At 50.2% G+C, this 15,387-nt stretch overlaps 23 non-coding genes across 23 annotated transcripts; 12 read left to right on the top strand and 11 right to left on the bottom strand.

Annotated features, from left to right (window-relative positions):
* The first annotated feature begins 3,510 nt into the window (after positions 1–3,510).
* Positions 3,511–3,583, top strand: Trnar-acg (transfer RNA arginine (anticodon ACG)). The gene has a single exon. It is a non-coding gene; the product is annotated as a tRNA-Arg (tRNA).
* Positions 3,584–3,866: 283 nt separating this feature from the next.
* Trnam-cau (transfer RNA methionine (anticodon CAU)) lies at positions 3,867–3,938 on the top strand. Its single transcript has one exon. It is a non-coding gene; the product is annotated as a tRNA-Met (tRNA).
* Positions 3,939–4,171: 233 nt separating this feature from the next.
* On the bottom strand, positions 4,172–4,243 carry Trnad-guc (transfer RNA aspartic acid (anticodon GUC)). The gene has a single exon. It is a non-coding gene; the product is annotated as a tRNA-Asp (tRNA).
* A 111-nt stretch (positions 4,244–4,354) lies between these two features.
* Positions 4,355–4,446, bottom strand: Trnai-uau (transfer RNA isoleucine (anticodon UAU)). The gene is given in 2 exon segments: positions 4,355–4,390; positions 4,409–4,446. It is a non-coding gene; the product is annotated as a tRNA-Ile (tRNA).
* A 443-nt stretch (positions 4,447–4,889) lies between these two features.
* Positions 4,890–4,962, top strand: Trnar-acg (transfer RNA arginine (anticodon ACG)). The gene has a single exon. It is a non-coding gene; the product is annotated as a tRNA-Arg (tRNA).
* Positions 4,963–5,245: 283 nt separating this feature from the next.
* On the top strand, positions 5,246–5,317 carry Trnam-cau (transfer RNA methionine (anticodon CAU)). Its single transcript has one exon. It is a non-coding gene; the product is annotated as a tRNA-Met (tRNA).
* Positions 5,318–5,550: 233 nt separating this feature from the next.
* On the bottom strand, positions 5,551–5,622 carry Trnad-guc (transfer RNA aspartic acid (anticodon GUC)). Its single transcript has one exon. It is a non-coding gene; the product is annotated as a tRNA-Asp (tRNA).
* Positions 5,623–5,733: 111 nt separating this feature from the next.
* Positions 5,734–5,825, bottom strand: Trnai-uau (transfer RNA isoleucine (anticodon UAU)). Its single transcript is given in 2 exon segments — positions 5,734–5,769; positions 5,788–5,825. It is a non-coding gene; the product is annotated as a tRNA-Ile (tRNA).
* Positions 5,826–6,268: 443 nt separating this feature from the next.
* Trnar-acg (transfer RNA arginine (anticodon ACG)) lies at positions 6,269–6,341 on the top strand. Its single transcript has one exon. It is a non-coding gene; the product is annotated as a tRNA-Arg (tRNA).
* Positions 6,342–6,624: 283 nt separating this feature from the next.
* Trnam-cau (transfer RNA methionine (anticodon CAU)) lies at positions 6,625–6,696 on the top strand. Its single transcript has one exon. It is a non-coding gene; the product is annotated as a tRNA-Met (tRNA).
* Positions 6,697–6,929: 233 nt separating this feature from the next.
* On the bottom strand, positions 6,930–7,001 carry Trnad-guc (transfer RNA aspartic acid (anticodon GUC)). The gene has a single exon. It is a non-coding gene; the product is annotated as a tRNA-Asp (tRNA).
* Positions 7,002–7,112: 111 nt separating this feature from the next.
* Trnai-uau (transfer RNA isoleucine (anticodon UAU)) lies at positions 7,113–7,204 on the bottom strand. The gene is given in 2 exon segments: positions 7,113–7,148; positions 7,167–7,204. It is a non-coding gene; the product is annotated as a tRNA-Ile (tRNA).
* A 443-nt stretch (positions 7,205–7,647) lies between these two features.
* Positions 7,648–7,720, top strand: Trnar-acg (transfer RNA arginine (anticodon ACG)). Its single transcript has one exon. It is a non-coding gene; the product is annotated as a tRNA-Arg (tRNA).
* Positions 7,721–8,003: 283 nt separating this feature from the next.
* Trnam-cau (transfer RNA methionine (anticodon CAU)) lies at positions 8,004–8,075 on the top strand. Its single transcript has one exon. It is a non-coding gene; the product is annotated as a tRNA-Met (tRNA).
* Positions 8,076–8,308: 233 nt separating this feature from the next.
* Trnad-guc (transfer RNA aspartic acid (anticodon GUC)) lies at positions 8,309–8,380 on the bottom strand. Its single transcript has one exon. It is a non-coding gene; the product is annotated as a tRNA-Asp (tRNA).
* Positions 8,381–8,491: 111 nt separating this feature from the next.
* Positions 8,492–8,583, bottom strand: Trnai-uau (transfer RNA isoleucine (anticodon UAU)). Its single transcript is given in 2 exon segments — positions 8,492–8,527; positions 8,546–8,583. It is a non-coding gene; the product is annotated as a tRNA-Ile (tRNA).
* Positions 8,584–9,026: 443 nt separating this feature from the next.
* Positions 9,027–9,099, top strand: Trnar-acg (transfer RNA arginine (anticodon ACG)). The gene has a single exon. It is a non-coding gene; the product is annotated as a tRNA-Arg (tRNA).
* Positions 9,100–9,382: 283 nt separating this feature from the next.
* Trnam-cau (transfer RNA methionine (anticodon CAU)) lies at positions 9,383–9,454 on the top strand. The gene has a single exon. It is a non-coding gene; the product is annotated as a tRNA-Met (tRNA).
* Positions 9,455–9,687: 233 nt separating this feature from the next.
* On the bottom strand, positions 9,688–9,759 carry Trnad-guc (transfer RNA aspartic acid (anticodon GUC)). Its single transcript has one exon. It is a non-coding gene; the product is annotated as a tRNA-Asp (tRNA).
* Positions 9,760–9,870: 111 nt separating this feature from the next.
* Positions 9,871–9,962, bottom strand: Trnai-uau (transfer RNA isoleucine (anticodon UAU)). Its single transcript is given in 2 exon segments — positions 9,871–9,906; positions 9,925–9,962. It is a non-coding gene; the product is annotated as a tRNA-Ile (tRNA).
* A 443-nt stretch (positions 9,963–10,405) lies between these two features.
* Trnar-acg (transfer RNA arginine (anticodon ACG)) lies at positions 10,406–10,478 on the top strand. The gene has a single exon. It is a non-coding gene; the product is annotated as a tRNA-Arg (tRNA).
* Positions 10,479–10,761: 283 nt separating this feature from the next.
* On the top strand, positions 10,762–10,833 carry Trnam-cau (transfer RNA methionine (anticodon CAU)). Its single transcript has one exon. It is a non-coding gene; the product is annotated as a tRNA-Met (tRNA).
* A 233-nt stretch (positions 10,834–11,066) lies between these two features.
* Positions 11,067–11,138, bottom strand: Trnad-guc (transfer RNA aspartic acid (anticodon GUC)). Its single transcript has one exon. It is a non-coding gene; the product is annotated as a tRNA-Asp (tRNA).
* Between the last annotated feature and the right edge of the window lie 4,249 nt (positions 11,139–15,387).

Raw genomic sequence — 15,387 nt, 5'->3', positions numbered from 1 at the left:
CCAGGCGTCTTGTTTACCGGAGAAGTTTTGACGATATCCAAAACATCATCACTAGAAAAGATGTCCAATATCGCCCTATTCTCGTCCTCAGTAACTATCGAGTCTGTGCCGTTAAGTAACGTCGCCACAGACTGTTCATTGACGTCAGTTGCAGCATATAAACTCGTAAAAAAGCGATGGATTTCGTTAATGATGTCACGTTGTTCATGGAGCACATCGTTATTCACATCGCGCAGGGTGTTGATAAAACTATTCCTTCTATTCTTTGCATGCCGGAGGAGATGATATAAAGAGGCAGTTTCATCCTCGACAGTGGAATGTGATCTTGACTTCACCTTCAGACCATCAAGTTGTCTTCGTTTCAGTTGGGTTAAAATCGCCTTAAATTTCTTTATTTGCATGAAATGGTCAGCAGACAAAACTGGACGATCATACAGTTCTCGCAAACAGGTATAATAAAATTCGATAGTGTCTTTCCGAAGTTTAGCCCTTGCCTTGCCATAGTCGATCAAAGTCATCCGCAGCTTCCTTTTAGCGTAGTTGGTCCACCACGCAATGGTGGAAACGTATCTGGGTCTCGCTCTGAGGCACATATTCCAGGTCACTTGGATGGATTCATTTAAGTCTGTTTCGTTAAGGAGACTGACATTCAATTTCCAAAGCCCGCGTCCCCAATAGGTCTTTTGCCGGTCAAGATGTATGCTACAACGAACTCCACAGTGATCAGAAAAACTGGTGGGAATCGTGTCTATTGAAGATGCACACTGCATTAAACTATCGGATATATAAATTCTGTCAATTCGACTGGCCGCCAAGTTCGTCATATATGTAAATTTGACAGCTGTGGGGTGAAATAGTTCCCATGCGTCTGTAAGACGTAAGGCTGTGACACAATCGTTCAGTGCTTGAGAGAAGTTAAAGTTCGGTTTTTGATCCTTTGGCTTCAGTACACAGTTCCAGTCGCCAGCTATGATGATATTATCTGAATTGTCTGTTAATAAGTGAACCATTTCACCGGTGAAAAAAGTTGTCCTGGCCGCTCGGGAGCTGCTACCAGAGGGGGCATAGACATTTACAACCGTTGTATTAAAGACTTTACAAGAGATTCCGCGACCGGATTCTAGAAGACACAAAGGCTCCGCCGGTATACCATGTTTCACCAAAATAGCCGTTCCACATTCATTTTCGAAAGCAACATTTAAAATTTCGGTAAACCCCGGGAAATTAAATTCACTGACCATTACCTCCTGCAAGAGAGCAATATCGGTATCCGAATTATACAAGAAATCTTTCAAAGCCGCCAATTTTGTTGGACTCCTAATCCTGTTAATATTCAAAGTCATTATATTGTAAGTCTGTGACATTCTCTGTAAACGTCGTTCCATTTAAGAAGATAAAACAAATGGACACACCAACATAAAAACCAGTGTAACGTTCAACACAATCTTACTGTTATTGTCTGTGGACAAATTAGGCATTTCAATTTAGCGCAGCGATCCAGGGTGCCCTGCAAGGAGACTTTCATCAACGGTCATGCTATCAATGATCATTGGCAGCGTGTCAACTGCCGTCGGTGCCCGTGGTACACAGTCATCTTCCTTGTCCGTCACCCAGTCCATCCGAGGGGAAGACCGATCCGTGCTACATTCACGAGATGGCCGTCGGGGTGGACCATCATTGGGAGCCGCCAAGCCTTCTGTACACTCTATCACTCCTCGAGACCTGTGTGGGACAGGGTTTCGACCATCTTCCCTATCTGGACTATACGTGGAACTATCTGAAATATCCTTAGTTTCCTCTGGTCCCTCATTGCTTTGGTCATTGTCCATCGTCGTAATCTGACGCAACTTTTCCCTGGTTTTTGGGGCCTCGTGCGCCGCCGCCGGATGGGCAATCCGCCTCTTCTTGTTTTTTCGCGATCTAGGAGATGAAGAGACCATATCTTGCCCGCCATCCGGTGGGGAGTGAGGCAGAGTAGCTCCGACAGTGGCTGAGTATTCCACCTCCTGGAGCGCTGTCTCATCAGTTCGAAGCTGGTGAGTATCAGGCGAAACCTCTGGGTTAACTGGCACTTCGTTGTGTATCCGGGGTAAAGCAGGTTCACCCTGGTCAGAGACCGTGGAATCGTGGAGGGGAACTGCTTGAGAGACAGTTTCGGTACTCGTCGCTTGGATGACACTTGTCGCAACGGGAGGGGACGGTGGAGCGCTGACAGCCGCTGCCGCATACGAGAGCGGTATATTTACAACGCCAGGTGAACGCGTGACGCTGTCTCCGGGTGGCAACTGCGCGATCCGACGTCGCGAACACTCGGCGCGAACGTGCTCCGTTGAGTTACATATAGAACAAGTTCGCGGTTGTCCATCATAAATAACTAAAGCACGATACCCGGATACACTGATGAAGGACGGGATGTGCTTCATCAAATCAATTCGAACCTGCCTCACGCCGTTCAGTACAGGCAACGGATAATCATTTCCCCACTTTTCGTCGTGAATAGAAAGGACACGTCCATATGGACGTAAAACCTCGCTCACATGATCACAAGGGATTTCGAAAGGAAGTTCAAATATCCGCACCGTACGCAAACCAAGGCCACCAAAAGAGACGTGAACTTCGGTAACACTCCCATCAGAACGTGTAAATCTCATAACACCACCACTATCTTCAACGATACGACTACAGAGAGCAGAATCCTTCAATTTGACAAATCCGACAGTTGCAAGGTGCGACAAATGTATTCCAGTAATAGCATCGGAAGGAATCTTGACTTGTTCAATCACAAAATATTGAAATTCGAGGGCAGACGGTTTAACACATCCACGTTCAAAAGTAAACTTAAGAGTATCTCGTCTAGAAATCAAAGCCATCTTCAAACTGGCACCATTACACAAACATCAACACGAGCACCCAGACAGCACAAAACGAAGTATTGATAACTGAACGAAAAAACAACTAATAACCAGATAAACAACAGAATACGGCGTCACAAGCAGCAGCAAACTTGCCTTGCCCTGAGCAGCGACGGAGCACAGCGAAAACACGTCCGCTCTCCACGACGGCTCAAGCCGGAATTGAGCTTTCAGTTAGCGATACTCACTTTGCTGCCAACCTGTTGTGGCTGCACACCCGTCATAAGATCGTCACCTGCGGCCATACTGCGAATTTAGCACCTGTCTACGAATGCCTCATTCGATTCTTGCTTCATATGCTACACTTACAAGCATATCAACCGCTTGTCCTCGCCGAAAAAAATGCAGAAAAACGCGCGCCTTGCCTTCTGCTACCTGTCCAACAGCGAGGGCAGATGTGTGGCAAGCTCTAAGCCGTGCAGGCGCACCGTGGCCGAGCAGCTGGAGGAGAGATGCCTTCCTTGGCAGCTCCCTGCAGAGTGCGCAAGACCAGAGTGGCCGCGGCGCCGTTGTCAGTGGACGACATGCAGTTGCCGAGCCACGGAGAACACGTTGCTTTGCGATGTGCACCCGCCTCGTGATAGAAAACGCAAACAGTGGCCCTGTGGCGCAACGGATAACGCGTCTGGCTACGGATCAGAGGATTCCAGGTTCGAATCCTGGCAGGGTCGGCATTTTGTTAGTTGCGGGCGCGTAGCTAGGCAGTGGATTCGAATGTCTCCACCTTCGTGGAGTGCAATGTTAATCCTGAGCATCTCGCAGCTGCATCTCGAGACGATTGCGGTAAATATCGCTTCGTGCAAGCGTCAGCGCAGCGTCAGTCGAGCAAAGTCGAGACAAGTCAAGCTGAGAGATGTTACGCACTTAATTAAACGGTAGGCGCGGGAAACCGACGCAGACAACGCTTTCCAAGTGTCCCATGTCACGCACCGAAGAGCGCGGACGGCTCCACGCAGCAGAGTGGCGCAGTGGAAGCGTGCTGGGCCCATAACCCAGAGGTCCGTGGATCGAAACCACGCTCTGCTAAAATTATTCTTTTTCTTGGGTGCCTCGAGCTCGATCATTAAGCCTGGGGTGAGCTGATTCAGCGTCAACAGCAACCCCTGTAAGTCGTGAAACGACGACGTCGTGTGAAGAATGCGAGAAACACTTCCTAAGACGCAGACTTTCTTACGATTTTGCAGTAACTACATTCCTTGATCGCAACGTTAATGTCCTTTCGGGCCACGCGTGCAACTTTCAAGATATAAAAATCGCACCTCCCCGGCGGGGAATCGAACCCCGGTCTCCCGCGTGACAGGCGGGGATACTAACCACTATACTACCGAGGAACACGCGATCGGTGACTATAATGCACGCACACTTATGTGTCTCAAGCAGGTGATACATCTCAACTCTCGCGTCCCGATGCTTTCAGAGTCAGCTGCTACGAAATAAAAGTATGCCCCAGGTGAGGCTCGAACTCACAACCCCGGCATTGCTCACGGCTACTGCCTTATAAGTACCGTGCGCTAACCAATTGCGCCACTGGGGCTACAGCAGAGAGCTTTCAGTTAGCGATACTCACTTTGCTGCCAACCTGTTGTGGCTGCACACCCGTCATAAGATCGTCACCTGCGGCCATACTGCGAATTTAGCACCTGTCTACGAATGCCTCATTCGATTCTTGCTTCATATGCTACACTTACAAGCATATCAACCGCTTGTCCTCGCCGAAAAAAATGCAGAAAAACGCGCGCCTTGCCTTCTGCTACCTGTCCAACAGCGAGGGCAGATGTGTGGCAAGCTCTAAGCCGTGCAGGCGCACCGTGGCCGAGCAGCTGGAGGAGAGATGCCTTCCTTGGCAGCTCCCTGCAGAGTGCGCAAGACCAGAGTGGCCGCGGCGCCGTTGTCAGTGGACGACATGCAGTTGCCGAGCCACGGAGAACACGTTGCTTTGCGATGTGCACCCGCCTCGTGATAGAAAACGCAAACAGTGGCCCTGTGGCGCAACGGATAACGCGTCTGACTACGGATCAGAAGATTCCAGGTTCGAATCCTGGCAGGGTCGGCATTTTGTTAGTTGCGGGCGCGTAGCTAGGCAGTGGATTCGAATGTCTCCACCTTCGTGGAGTGCAATGTTAATCCTGAGCATCTCGCAGCTGCATCTCGAGACGATTGCGGTAAATATCGCTTCGTGCAAGCGTCAGCGCAGCGTCAGTCGAGCAAAGTCGAGACAAGTCAAGCTGAGAGATGTTACGCACTTAATTAAACGGTAGGCGCGGGAAACCGACGCAGACAACGCTTTCCAAGTGTCCCATGTCACGCACCGAAGAGCGCGGACGGCTCCACGCAGCAGAGTGGCGCAGTGGAAGCGTGCTGGGCCCATAACCCAGAGGTCCGTGGATCGAAACCACGCTCTGCTAAAATTATTCTTTTTCTTGGGTGCCTCGAGCTCGATCATTAAGCCTGGGGTGAGCTGATTCAGCGTCAACAGCAACCCCTGTAAGTCGTGAAACGACGACGTCGTGTGAAGAATGCGAGAAACACTTCCTAAGACGCAGACTTTCTTACGATTTTGCAGTAACTACATTCCTTGATCGCAACGTTAATGTCCTTTCGGGCCACGCGTGCAACTTTCAAGATATAAAAATCGCACCTCCCCGGCGGGGAATCGAACCCCGGTCTCCCGCGTGACAGGCGGGGATACTAACCACTATACTACCGAGGAACACGCGATCGGTGACTATAATGCACGCACACTTATGTGTCTCAAGCAGGTGATACATCTCAACTCTCGCGTCCCGATGCTTTCAGAGTCAGCTGCTACGAAATAAAAGTATGCCCCAGGTGAGGCTCGAACTCACAACCCCGGCATTGCTCACGGCTACTGCCTTATAAGTACCGTGCGCTAACCAATTGCGCCACTGGGGCTACAGCAGAGAGCTTTCAGTTAGCGATACTCACTTTGCTGCCAACCTGTTGTGGCTGCACACCCGTCATAAGATCGTCACCTGCGGCCATACTGCGAATTTAGCACCTGTCTACGAATGCCTCATTCGATTCTTGCTTCATATGCTACACTTACAAGCATATCAACCGCTTGTCCTCGCCGAAAAAAATGCAGAAAAACGCGCGCCTTGCCTTCTGCTACCTGTCCAACAGCGAGGGCAGATGTGTGGCAAGCTCTAAGCCGTGCAGGCGCACCGTGGCCGAGCAGCTGGAGGAGAGATGCCTTCCTTGGCAGCTCCCTGCAGAGTGCGCAAGACCAGAGTGGCCGCGGCGCCGTTGTCAGTGGACGACATGCAGTTGCCGAGCCACGGAGAACACGTTGCTTTGCGATGTGCACCCGCCTCGTGATAGAAAACGCAAACAGTGGCCCTGTGGCGCAACGGATAACGCGTCTGACTACGGATCAGAAGATTCCAGGTTCGAATCCTGGCAGGGTCGGCATTTTGTTAGTTGCGGGCGCGTAGCTAGGCAGTGGATTCGAATGTCTCCACCTTCGTGGAGTGCAATGTTAATCCTGAGCATCTCGCAGCTGCATCTCGAGACGATTGCGGTAAATATCGCTTCGTGCAAGCGTCAGCGCAGCGTCAGTCGAGCAAAGTCGAGACAAGTCAAGCTGAGAGATGTTACGCACTTAATTAAACGGTAGGCGCGGGAAACCGACGCAGACAACGCTTTCCAAGTGTCCCATGTCACGCACCGAAGAGCGCGGACGGCTCCACGCAGCAGAGTGGCGCAGTGGAAGCGTGCTGGGCCCATAACCCAGAGGTCCGTGGATCGAAACCACGCTCTGCTAAAATTATTCTTTTTCTTGGGTGCCTCGAGCTCGATCATTAAGCCTGGGGTGAGCTGATTCAGCGTCAACAGCAACCCCTGTAAGTCGTGAAACGACGACGTCGTGTGAAGAATGCGAGAAACACTTCCTAAGACGCAGACTTTCTTACGATTTTGCAGTAACTACATTCCTTGATCGCAACGTTAATGTCCTTTCGGGCCACGCGTGCAACTTTCAAGATATAAAAATCGCACCTCCCCGGCGGGGAGTCGAACCCCGGTCTCCCGCGTGACAGGCGGGGATACTAACCACTATACTACCGAGGAACACGCGATCGGTGACTATAATGCACGCACACTTATGTGTCTCAAGCAGGTGATACATCTCAACTCTCGCGTCCCGATGCTTTCAGAGTCAGCTGCTACGAAATAAAAGTATGCCCCAGGTGAGGCTCGAACTCACAACCCCGGCATTGCTCACGGCTACTGCCTTATAAGTACCGTGCGCTAACCAATTGCGCCACTGGGGCTACAGCAGAGAGCTTTCAGTTAGCGATACTCACTTTGCTGCCAACCTGTTGTGGCTGCACACCCGTCATAAGATCGTCACCTGCGGCCATACTGCGAATTTAGCACCTGTCTACGAATGCCTCATTCGATTCTTGCTTCATATGCTACACTTACAAGCATATCAACCGCTTGTCCTCGCCGAAAAAAATGCAGAAAAACGCGCGCCTTGCCTTCTGCTACCTGTCCAACAGCGAGGGCAGATGTGTGGCAAGCTCTAAGCCGTGCAGGCGCACCGTGGCCGAGCAGCTGGAGGAGAGATGCCTTCCTTGGCAGCTCCCTGCAGAGTGCGCAAGACCAGAGTGGCCGCGGCGCCGTTGTCAGTGGACGACATGCAGTTGCCGAGCCACGGAGAACACGTTGCTTTGCGATGTGCACCCGCCTCGTGATAGAAAACGCAAACAGTGGCCCTGTGGCGCAACGGATAACGCGTCTGACTACGGATCAGAAGATTCCAGGTTCGAATCCTGGCAGGGTCGGCATTTTGTTAGTTGCGGGCGCGTAGCTAGGCAGTGGATTCGAATGTCTCCACCTTCGTGGAGTGCAATGTTAATCCTGAGCATCTCGCAGCTGCATCTCGAGACGATTGCGGTAAATATCGCTTCGTGCAAGCGTCAGCGCAGCGTCAGTCGAGCAAAGTCGAGACAAGTCAAGCTGAGAGATGTTACGCACTTAATTAAACGGTAGGCGCGGGAAACCGACGCAGACAACGCTTTCCAAGTGTCCCATGTCACGCACCGAAGAGCGCGGACGGCTCCACGCAGCAGAGTGGCGCAGTGGAAGCGTGCTGGGCCCATAACCCAGAGGTCCGTGGATCGAAACCACGCTCTGCTAAAATTATTCTTTTTCTTGGGTGCCTCGAGCTCGATCATTAAGCCTGGGGTGAGCTGATTCAGCGTCAACAGCAACCCCTGTAAGTCGTGAAACGACGACGTCGTGTGAAGAATGCGAGAAACACTTCCTAAGACGCAGACTTTCTTACGATTTTGCAGTAACTACATTCCTTGATCGCAACGTTAATGTCCTTTCGGGCCACGCGTGCAACTTTCAAGATATAAAAATCGCACCTCCCCGGCGGGGAATCGAACCCCGGTCTCCCGCGTGACAGGCGGGGATACTAACCACTATACTACCGAGGAACACGCGATCGGTGACTATAATGCACGCACACTTATGTGTCTCAAGCAGGTGATACATCTCAACTCTCGCGTCCCGATGCTTTCAGAGTCAGCTGCTACGAAATAAAAGTATGCCCCAGGTGAGGCTCGAACTCACAACCCCGGCATTGCTCACGGCTACTGCCTTATAAGTACCGTGCGCTAACCAATTGCGCCACTGGGGCTACAGCAGAGAGCTTTCAGTTAGCGATACTCACTTTGCTGCCAACCTGTTGTGGCTGCACACCCGTCATAAGATCGTCACCTGCGGCCATACTGCGAATTTAGCACCTGTCTACGAATGCCTCATTCGATTCTTGCTTCATATGCTACACTTACAAGCATATCAACCGCTTGTCCTCGCCGAAAAAAATGCAGAAAAACGCGCGCCTTGCCTTCTGCTACCTGTCCAACAGCGAGGGCAGATGTGTGGCAAGCTCTAAGCCGTGCAGGCGCACCGTGGCCGAGCAGCTGGAGGAGAGATGCCTTCCTTGGCAGCTCCCTGCAGAGTGCGCAAGACCAGAGTGGCCGCGGCGCCGTTGTCAGTGGACGACATGCAGTTGCCGAGCCACGGAGAACACGTTGCTTTGCGATGTGCACCCGCCTCGTGATAGAAAACGCAAACAGTGGCCCTGTGGCGCAACGGATAACGCGTCTGACTACGGATCAGAAGATTCCAGGTTCGAATCCTGGCAGGGTCGGCATTTTGTTAGTTGCGGGCGCGTAGCTAGGCAGTGGATTCGAATGTCTCCACCTTCGTGGAGTGCAATGTTAATCCTGAGCATCTCGCAGCTGCATCTCGAGACGATTGCGGTAAATATCGCTTCGTGCAAGCGTCAGCGCAGCGTCAGTCGAGCAAAGTCGAGACAAGTCAAGCTGAGAGATGTTACGCACTTAATTAAACGGTAGGCGCGGGAAACCGACGCAGACAACGCTTTCCAAGTGTCCCATGTCACGCACCGAAGAGCGCGGACGGCTCCACGCAGCAGAGTGGCGCAGTGGAAGCGTGCTGGGCCCATAACCCAGAGGTCCGTGGATCGAAACCACGCTCTGCTAAAATTATTCTTTTTCTTGGGTGCCTCGAGCTCGATCATTAAGCCTGGGGTGAGCTGATTCAGCGTCAACAGCAACCCCTGTAAGTCGTGAAACGACGACGTCGTGTGAAGAATGCGAGAAACACTTCCTAAGACGCAGACTTTCTTACGATTTTGCAGTAACTACATTCCTTGATCGCAACGTTAATGTCCTTTCGGGCCACGCGTGCAACTTTCAAGATATAAAAATCGCACCTCCCCGGCGGGGAATCGAACCCCGGTCTCCCGCGTGACAGGCGGGGATACTAACCACTATACTACCGAGGAACACGCGATCGGTGACTATAATGCACGCACACTTATGTGTCTCAAGCAGGTGATACATCTCAACTCTCGCGTCCCGATGCTTTCAGAGTCAGCTGCTACGAAATAAAAGTATGCCCCAGGTGAGGCTCGAACTCACAACCCCGGCATTGCTCACGGCTACTGCCTTATAAGTACCGTGCGCTAACCAATTGCGCCACTGGGGCTACAGCAGAGAGCTTTCAGTTAGCGATACTCACTTTGCTGCCAACCTGTTGTGGCTGCACACCCGTCATAAGATCGTCACCTGCGGCCATACTGCGAATTTAGCACCTGTCTACGAATGCCTCATTCGATTCTTGCTTCATATGCTACACTTACAAGCATATCAACCGCTTGTCCTCGCCGAAAAAAATGCAGAAAAACGCGCGCCTTGCCTTCTGCTACCTGTCCAACAGCGAGGGCAGATGTGTGGCAAGCTCTAAGCCGTGCAGGCGCACCGTGGCCGAGCAGCTGGAGGAGAGATGCCTTCCTTGGCAGCTCCCTGCAGAGTGCGCAAGACCAGAGTGGCCGCGGCGCCGTTGTCAGTGGACGACATGCAGTTGCCGAGCCACGGAGAACACGTTGCTTTGCGATGTGCACCCGCCTCGTGATAGAAAACGCAAACAGTGGCCCTGTGGCGCAACGGATAACGCGTCTGACTACGGATCAGAAGATTCCAGGTTCGAATCCTGGCAGGGTCGGCATTTTGTTAGTTGCGGGCGCGTAGCTAGGCAGTGGATTCGAATGTCTCCACCTTCGTGGAGTGCAATGTTAATCCTGAGCATCTCGCAGCTGCATCTCGAGACGATTGCGGTAAATATCGCTTCGTGCAAGCGTCAGCGCAGCGTCAGTCGAGCAAAGTCGAGACAAGTCAAGCTGAGAGATGTTACGCACTTAATTAAACGGTAGGCGCGGGAAACCGACGCAGACAACGCTTTCCAAGTGTCCCATGTCACGCACCGAAGAGCGCGGACGGCTCCACGCAGCAGAGTGGCGCAGTGGAAGCGTGCTGGGCCCATAACCCAGAGGTCCGTGGATCGAAACCACGCTCTGCTAAAATTATTCTTTTTCTTGGGTGCCTCGAGCTCGATCATTAAGCCTGGGGTGAGCTGATTCAGCGTCAACAGCAACCCCTGTAAGTCGTGAAACGACGACGTCGTGTGAAGAATGCGAGAAACACTTCCTAAGACGCAGACTTTCTTACGATTTTGCAGTAACTACATTCCTTGATCGCAACGTTAATGTCCTTTCGGGCCACGCGTGCAACTTTCAAGATATAAAAATCGCACCTCCCCGGCGGGGAATCGAACCCCGGTCTCCCGCGTGACAGGCGGGGATACTAACCACTATACTACCGAGGAACACGCGATCGGTGACTATAATGCACGCACACTTATGTGTCTCAAGCAGGTGATACATCTCAACTCTCGCGTCCCGATGCTTTCAGAGTCAGCTGCTACGAAATAAAAGTATGCCCCAGGTGAGGCTCGAACTCACAACCCCGGCATTGCTCACGGCTACTGCCTTATAAGTACCGTGCGCTAACCAATTGCGCCACTTTTTTTTTTTTTTTTTTTTTTTTTTCGTGTACCTCTGGTGGGACTCGAACCCACAATCCCCGGTTTAGGAGACCGATGCCTTATCCATTCTTTTTTTTTTTTTTTTTTTACACAATTTTTTTTTTGACGCCTTATCCATTTTTTTTTTTTTTTTTTTTTTTTTTTTTGTAATGCACGTGAGTGCTAGGCAGCCGGCGGCAAGGTGGGCAGGGGTCGCAATCCTGAGGCCTGGCCACGATGTCACCGCCATACCCCGCACCCATGTGCATCGTTTTGTGATGTGAATTTATAGTTCCAGAAGTATTATTATATTTTGTTTAATTTGTAATGTGGCGTCATGTGTGTTCCATTGTTTTTATAAATATAAACAGAATGTTAAAAAGAAATCCATGTCTGGCCTTAGGATTACGCAGCACAGTATGAAATCCAGCACAACAGGTACTCAAAGTTGGTCTTCGCGTAGAAAGAATTTTCCCAGTTTCCATGTCGTTGATAAGTATTGTGCATTCTGTTTCCCGATGGGTGAGTGTGGATTGCCGCTTCTCAAAACCCTGAGCGTGCCATGCATTGGAAGATGCGCGCTGGTAACGTGGTGACACCATAGAGCAGGGACATGCCAAAACAACCATTTCCCGTATTGTAAAGCCTCTTGATAGGAGGATAGAAGCTGCTGGAAACTCCTGGTTCGTACGAAATCTTCGTGCAGCTTTGATGAAAAATAATGCGAAATGAAAGTAAACAAATGAGGAGCCTCTTCTGGGTGTCGCTCTGCGGAACCAAAAGTAAAGTGCTGTCATTTGAAAATGAAAGGGAACTCCAAAAAACAATTAAATGTTCGAGGCCAAGTGCACTGTGCACTCAGTACCGCCGTTTGACCCATGATGCAAATCACCCACAGCTGATGGTGCGGAGCAGACCATATCCATGGAAACAACAACAATATAACAAAGTAGTGAAAAAAAAAAAATCCGTCCAATGGATCCGTAAACTTAAATTCTGCCATCACTTAAAGCAATAGTGAGAAAATTTTGAAACTGGTCTTGATACTGTCGCAATTTCTTAATCGCATAGTACTCTTCGATGAGGTACATCTGATAATCGTGTAGCGTTGGCGTTGTATGGACGAGCATGTAATAGACGAACTGGCCCATGAGCCAGACATAACTATTATTCTTAGATTGAGGATAAAGCTGCCAGTCTGGTTGAAGCGCGTCATGAAGTTGAATGGAAGAATCCGACGTCCTATTAATGACTGCGAGTTTCTTTCGCGTCCACTGCCATATTTGTGTTTGATCCCGGCAGTGGAAGAGATGCGGCAGCGTTTCCACTAAGTTACACTTCTCACAAAACGGGGTGGGCCGCAGCTTGATTTTGTGCAATTTCTCTCCAGTGGGAATCACCTCATTGACAGCGTCATACCAAACAGATCGAACTCTGGAGCGAAGGAGCGGATAACTAATGTTCTTCCATACATTTCTCCAGTTTTTGCCTAAATATTTCTTCTCAATTGGGTTATCCAGCTGCCGTTTAGTAAGAGCACGATAGGTCGCCGCCGTGTTGAACGGATGCGGGTTGTCCTGAACATAGCTGAGCTCCACATAATACCGCCGGATATAGCCAAGTTCAGGATGAATGTGTCCCACAGACGTTGGCGCAGACAAATCCTTGGGACGTAAGGTGTTGAAAAGCCGTTCCGTGAGACTATTTGGGTTACTGTGTAGTATGCGGGAAGTACGAGTTAAAAAAGTCGCCACACATTGGGATTCAACGTCTTTGACGCCTAAGCCACCGCGGGAACGAAATAACGAGGTAGCTTTAAAGGAAACTTTAAAGATGTTCCCTCGCCAGACATACCAGCAAGCAAGTGCTAAAATTTTTTTCGCAATGGCTGTCGGGATTGGTAAAACAGCGGCAGTGTGATAGAGCTTACTGAAAACGTAACTATTAATAAACTGTGCCCTCTGCGTCCGGTCTAAAGACCGCATGTTATGTTCTTTGATCACCGCACGTAAGATGGTAAGCTTACGTTCCCAATTCACGTGGAGCAGGGCCTGGGGGTTCGGTGATATAACCAGGCCGAGATGCCACAGGTCTTCGGTCTTGTCCAACCAAGAAATACCGATGGAGTGGGGGTTGCGACCTAACGGCATAATTTTGGACTTTCGCTCATTAAGTCTAGCGCCACAAGCGACAGAGTACTGATGGACAATCCGACGAACTGACCCCAGCTCTTCGGTGTTAGTAATAAGCACACTGATATCGTCGGCATAGGCGTGGCAGACCGTTTTTGTGTTTAACGTTTGCAACCCGTGTAAAGTTACGTAAAACTTTTTAAGAAGTGGCTCTATAGCGATCGAGAATAACGTCATAGAAAGTGGGCACCCTTGTCGCACTGCCTGTCGTATGGGCACGGGGGCGGTTAACTGGCCGTTAACCTTCACGCGTGAAGACGTTCCGCAGATACATTTCTGAATAAGCTGTCGAAAACGCTGGTTGAATCCCATCTGACTCATTGTGCGCAATAAAAAGCCGTGATTAACTCTATCAAACGCCTTATCAAAGTCGAGAAACAATAACGCCAAATCAGTGTTGGTAATCCAAGTTAAATAAGTCAGGTCGCGATATTCACACAGGGCATTTAACATCGATCGACCACTGACTGCACTCGTCTGATAAGGGCCAAGTACTTTGCCAAGAAGTACTTTAAGCCTGGTGTTAATAATCCTAGTCAAGATCTTAAAATCGGAGTTAAGCAACGTAATTGGCCGAAAGTCATTTAACATAGTCGGATTGGATGTTTTGGGAACCAGGACAACCATTCCTTCCGTGAACTGCGGGGGGAAGGCAGGACGCGATAACAGGTCGTTATACATGGCGGTCAATTCGTCGCCGATCACATCCCAGAACCGTGAATAAAATTCGACCGGCAAGCCGTCTAAGCCGGCGGCTTTGTTCTTGGCAGCGCACGCAAGGATGGACTTAACTTCAGAGTTTGTGACATTGGCCAAGAGAGCAGCGTTATCATCCTGATCGACCGTGGAGGCGATGTCGTTTAAAAAATCGTCCCCCGCCGATAGATCGGTATCTGACTCGGAATAATGTTGTCGAAAATAATTGAAAACATGCGTCTTGATAGCACCCTGCTCATTGTACAGATTCCCGCCAGCATCCTTCAGATGAGCAATAATTTTTTGTTTACCACGTTTGGTTTCCCGTATGAGATGGAATAACGATGCGGACTCGTGGGCGACGTCATCAGAAGAGCGCGATCGTACCCGATTGCCAACAAGAGCTTCACGAACTAAAGCAGTAATTTTTGCTTTGATACGCTTGATGCGGATCAGGTTGTCGGACAAAGCAGAGGGATCGCTGTACAGCTGGCGTAAACCGAGGAAATTAAAATTCTAGAGACCGTTTCCTCCAATAAGCCCTGGTCCTGGCAAACTGGTAAATACATTTCTTAATCCGCGGCTTAAGAAGCTCCGTCCACCAAAGAACGCGCTCCCTATACCGAGCTTGCCTCTGGAGGCACTGCTGCCAGGTGTCAACGAGGCAACGCCGTAACTCCGCTTCATCTAACAGCGAGACATTCAGCTGCCACGTGCCGCGTCCCAAAAAGGTCTGCTGTCGCACATTCCGAATCGTTATATGGTATGCGGAGTGGTCACTGAAACTGAGCGGCCATAGTTCACAATCACGAATGGTATGTAAAAGATCTTGAGAAACATAAAACCTATCCAAACGGCTAGAAGAAGCAGCACTTACATAGGTATAGCCCATCGTGTGTGGTCGAAGATGACACCAACTATCTTGTAAATGCAGTCCATCTGTTAACATTAGTAGCTCGGGACAAAAATTAAAATTCGGACTTTGATCTTCTTTGCGTAAAACACAGTTGAAATCCCCACCCAGGATGAGCTTCCGACGCACGTTTGTCAATAAGGGCACAACTTCAGCCCTAAAAAAATCACTTCTGTCCCTTCTGCCAGCGGATCCTGTCGGGGCGTACACGTTCAGGAGAAGCAAATCCTGGAATTGGGCGGCAATGCCG

The sequence above is a fragment of the Schistocerca nitens genome, chromosome 9, assembly GCF_023898315.1.
Source record: "Schistocerca nitens isolate TAMUIC-IGC-003100 chromosome 9, iqSchNite1.1, whole genome shotgun sequence".
In the NCBI taxonomy this organism is placed as follows: Eukaryota; Metazoa; Arthropoda; class Insecta; order Orthoptera; family Acrididae; genus Schistocerca; species Schistocerca nitens.
The sequence above is the reverse complement of the archived record's forward strand: the minus strand, read 5'-3'. Positions and strand labels throughout refer to the sequence as shown.